Source organism: Oryx dammah, unplaced genomic scaffold (assembly GCF_014754425.2).
Source record: "Oryx dammah isolate SB20612 unplaced genomic scaffold, SCBI_Odam_1.1 HiC_scaffold_20, whole genome shotgun sequence".
In the NCBI taxonomy this organism is placed as follows: domain Eukaryota; kingdom Metazoa; phylum Chordata; class Mammalia; order Artiodactyla; family Bovidae; genus Oryx; species Oryx dammah.
The window spans coordinates 65480325-65485383 of NW_024070204.1; the positions used below are offsets into that span (position 1 = coordinate 65480325).

At 40.5% G+C, this 5059-nt stretch overlaps 1 protein-coding gene across 1 annotated transcript in view; it reads right to left on the reverse strand.

Annotated features, from left to right (window-relative positions):
• Positions 1-3368: 3368 nt before the first annotated feature.
• Positions 3369-5059, reverse strand: part of CUNH5orf47 (chromosome unknown C5orf47 homolog) — a 20614-nt gene continuing 18923 nt past the window's right edge. Inside the window, exon 6 of the mRNA XM_040262398.1 lies at positions 3369-3555. The gene's annotated coding sequence lies outside the window, so the exon portion shown is untranslated. The remainder of the gene's footprint in view (positions 3556-5059) is intronic.

The following is a 5059-nucleotide window of genomic DNA, read 5'->3' on the forward strand; positions in this document are numbered from 1 at the left end:
TTGTTGCCATCTTGATGCTAAGTACACCATCCCAGTGCCCCATCTTGCTGCCTACTTTATCAGACTACTCCTGACATCACCACTTCTCAAAAACAGAAGCCAAGATGAAATTAGATGTGCAAGTACTTACTGAAGAAATGCCTGTGAGGGAAAACAGAGAGTCAGGGGAGGCTAGGAGAGCCATCCCACCTTGACAAAGGACTGATCTCTGCAGGAGAAAGGGGTAAGGAAAGAGAGTTGGGTAGGAAAACTCTTAGACTCTCTCTCTCTGTTGTGGTTCTGAGAGTTTCAGCAAGGCAAATGTGGAGTCTTTAAGGCCCATTTCACAGAAATGTGCCTGTCTTAATATCCCCGCCATGCTTAATGACTGGCTACGAGCAAATAATTGGGAAACAAGGGCCTCATGCAAACGCAGTACTTGATTTGCAATGCAGTTCAGGTAGGCCATGAATTATGTCCCCCATGGTAGAAAATCTGAGAAGCCTATTTACATAGATGCCATAGATATATGGGCCCTGACTCAGGAACTTGGATGCTACTCCAGCGGCACACCATTGCCCTTCAAGCATTCTGTAATAAAAGGTGCACTAGTGTGCTTCCACCTCCATCTCCACAGGCTTGGCTCCCAAACTCAAAATTAGTCTATCAGCACTGTGCACGCTTAGTCGCTCAGTCGTATCCAACTCTTTGCGACGCCATGGACTTTAGCCCACCAGGCTCCTCTATCCATGCGATTTTTCAGGTGAGAACACTCGAGTGGGTTGCCAGTTCCTTTTCCAGGGTATCTTCCCAATCCAGGGATCAAACCTGTATCTCCTGTGTGTCCTGCACGGCAGGCAGCTTCTTCATGCATTGAGCCATGAGGGAAGCCCTTATTCCATGGGTCGAGAACAATGAGACCAACTAAGCTTGTATCCAGCACTAGACTCGTGATCTTCCCAACCCAGGTATCAAACCCAGGTCTCCCACATTGCAGGTGGATTCTTTACCAGTTGAGCCACAAGGGAAGCTCAAGCATACTGGAGTGGGTAGCCTATCGCTTCTCCAGCAGATCTTCCTGACTCAGGAATCGAACTGGGGTCTCCTGCATTGCAGGCGAATTCTTTACCAACTGAGCTACCAGGGAAGCCATGTCAAATAAATACTAACACACTTGATAAATTAAAAGACTACGATGTCAAGTAGTATAACTTACATAAATATCAACCTACATTGGAGCGAATCTAATATCCTCATTTACATTCATCATAAAACTTTATGCAACATAAATTGCAGTATAAACAAGTAAATGTCTCATTTTACAATGATTTAAATTGTATAAACCAAAATTTGAAGCTTTACCCAAGAATTTAGCAGTGAGAACATTTGCCCAGTACACTCCAAAGAAGTTGCATGACCCTCCCGGCTAGGGGACCTTTGGATACTGCATGGCAGGCAGGGCCCATTTATTCAGGCAATGTGTCCTTCAACTAGAAGCAGATGGATTTGGTAAAGACTCAACAACCCTAAGCTGTTCTAGTCTCATGAAGTAGTTAACTTATAACTAACACCATGAATTATTTTACAACCCTTACATCTTGAACCACTTCATGAGAATTCTATATTATTACCACTCTATAATGCCAGTGTAAGAGAAATGAGGAAGCTCACCCTCTCAGTACACTCAAAAAAATGCACATCACTGTTATCATCCTGGATTTAAAAAGGGATCTTTACCTCAGGGGTAAAGCAACAGTTAGAACTGTACAAGGAACAACATACTGGTTCCAAATAGGGAAAGGAGTACATCAAGGCTGTATATTGTCACCCTGCTTATTTAACTTCTATGCAGAGTACATCATGAGAAATGCCGGGCTGGATGAAGCACAAGCTGAAATCAAGATGGCTGGGAGAAATATCAATAACCTCAGATATGCAGACGACACCACCCTTATGGCAGAAAGCGAAGAAGAACTAAAGAGCCTCTTGATGAACGTGAAAGAGGAGAGTGAAAAAGTTGGCTTAAAGTTCAACATTCAGAAAACTAAGATCATGGCATCCAGTCCCATCACTTCATGGGAAATAGATGGGGAAACAGTGGAAACAGTGACAGACTTTATTTCTAGGGGCTCCAAAATCACTACAGATGGTGACTGTAGCCATGAAATTAAAAGACACTTGGTCACTGGAAGAAAAGTTATGAACAACCTAGACAGCATATTAAAAAGCAGAGCCATTACTTTGCCAACAAAGGTCCATCTAGTCAAGTCTATGGTTTTTCCAGTAGTCACATATGGATGTGAGAGTCGGACTATAAAGATGAGCGCCAAAGAATTGATGCTTTTGAACTGTGGTGTTGGAGAAGACTCTTGAGAGTCTCCTGGACTTCAAGGAGATCAACCCAGTCCATCCTAAAGGAAATCAGTCCTGAATAGTCATTGGCAGGACTGATGGTGAAGCTGAAACTCCAATACTTTGGCCACCTGATGTGAAGAACTGACTCACTGGAAAACACCCTGATGCTGGGAAAGATCGAAGGTGGGAGGAGAAGGTGACGAAAGAGGATGAGATGGTTGGATGGCATCAGCGACTCGATGGACATGAGACTGAGCAAGCTCTGGGAGTTGGTGATGGACAGGGAACCCTGGTGTGCTGCAGTCCATGAGGTAGCAAAGAGTTGGACACGACTGAGTGACTGAACTGAACTGAATTTACTCAGGGAAAGAAGCAAGGATTGTACATGTAGCTTGATGATGAGAAAACATCTTTTTGTCTCCTCCCTCCAACATTTTTAGCTCAAGTCTTTGATACAATTTAGGGAGAGAGACTACATCAGCAAAAAGCAGAACTGCTGTAGGCACTAGAAGATTACTACTAACATTGAATAGAAAAACAGGGACTTCACTGAAAAACACTTCTAAATTATTTTCAAAGTTCTAAATCTCTCATTTATCCACTTAAAAATGTATCTAATTAGGAGCCTAGAAAGGAGAAGAATGTCTTTGATCTCTATCCAACACTTCTCCAAAATACTCCATATTATAATATAGAATTTGCATAAATTTAGTAATTTTCCCTCAGATAAAAAGATGGCTTAAATAACTATTAAACACCTCAAACAATTTCTATGTAAATGGTAGGTTTTTATCATAATTGAGAAATTTAGAAAAAGTGAGGAAGCCAAAAATAATTTAAGTGAATCCAAATTTAACTTAATTAAATCGATATGAAAAGATAAATAAAACAGAGGCTGCAGATTCATTATTAAAAGGGAAAAGTTGGCAATTTTAAATGCATGCAATTATACTGATATGCTAATTTAAATTTTATGTAAAATATTAATTTTAATGAGTATGGAATAAGTATTAATTCTCAAAATAATACCTGTATGCATATAACAACATTTAAAATTTTTATTAATTTTCAAAGAAACACTAATTGATAAAAAGCGTAGTTTCTTCTGCTCAACTGTTAAAGTTCTAATTCCAACAAACCATATAATTATGACAAGTTAAAATTCCATCTTTAAACTCTTCATAATCTTCTTTGGTAAACAGATCCAGAAATAGGTTAAACCTAAATAAAAGATGACAAAATTGAATTCTTGTTAATATAAAATGTCATAATTACTAGTTACTGAAAAATTGTAACCTTTCTAATACAGCAAAGCCACAGTTAGCCGCTCCCTTCACTTATTGTTTTGATAGCTTTTTCTTTCTCTATGTGGGTTCATTTGCTCAGTTCCAACTCTCTGCGACCCCATGGATTGCAGTCTTCCAGGCTCCTTTCTGTCCATGGGGCTAATCCAGCAGGCACACTGCAGTGGGTATTCTCACCAAGGGATCTTCCTGACCCAGGGATCAAACCCCGGTCTCCTGCATTGCAGGCAGATTTTTTACCATCTGAGCCACCAGGGAAGCCCCCTTTTCGAGTTGACCGTAAAAAGCTTCTGATGGACTCAATGTGTAACATATTTTCTTCTCCTCCCCAGTTCCTGTCAATACCCTTGGTGACTTCAACAGTCCCAATTACAAGAACTGTGCCACAAAACACTATACCACAGGCCTTTATCACCAGGCCGCTCCAGCCACTCACAAGCAAAGTCATTGCAAGGATGGTCACTGTCAACACTTGGAATTTTTGCTTTCCTTCTAAGTGTTGGAACTCTGAAATAAATGTTCACAGCTTTTCATTCCCCTATACTGTCACTGAAGAAAGTCAATGTCCTCCTTGGAACTCAGCCCCTTTGAGATCAGTCCCTTGATCTCCTGCAAGCTTCATCTGCATCCCCCCTCTCGATCATCTCTCATCATTCCTAATTATGCCCCTAGGATCCCTCTTGAGAGCCTGAGACTTCCTCCTCGTCCTAGGCACTGCCCAACACTGTTTTCTCAGTCCCCTCCTCTCCCTCCATCCCCACACTGAGCTTTCACCTGCAGCTACTGCTGGAACTGCATACACTCTTTGCAGTATGGGTATCACACAGGCTCCGACACTTCCGACTGCTTACCGTTTTCACCTGAGTACCTACTGCTTGAAATCCTACATGCCAAAACTTTTATGAACTAAGCAGGTTCATCAAACCAACTCTTTCGACTTCCTTATTTCTTACCTACTCGTTCTCAAACCTTAGTATCTTCTACATAGTTCCCTACATCTAGTCATTTGTCTCCTCTCCACTTTTCAAGTGCATTTTACTTTTCCCTTGGACTGCTATTACAATCCCTAGATTTTCTTTTTCACCTTCTGTCTTGCCTCCATTCCACTTTTTCACAAAATGACATCAGATTCTTTTTAAAATGCACACCTGATTAATCCACTGCTTTGAAATGTCCTATATTGACAGTGTACAAGATATTTGCATAATTTCTTATTATCTTTCCATAAAATACTTACTGATTATAAAAGGAAAAATAGTAACTATGTATAGTAGAGAACTGGACATCTTAACCAACAGATCAAAGTTAACATCCTCAACAAGAGATAAATGAAGACCATATCATTGCTGATGTAAAGTTCTGAGAAGAAAGTAACATTACTTATATAACATACCAACCAAAGACGCAAAATATGAATCAAA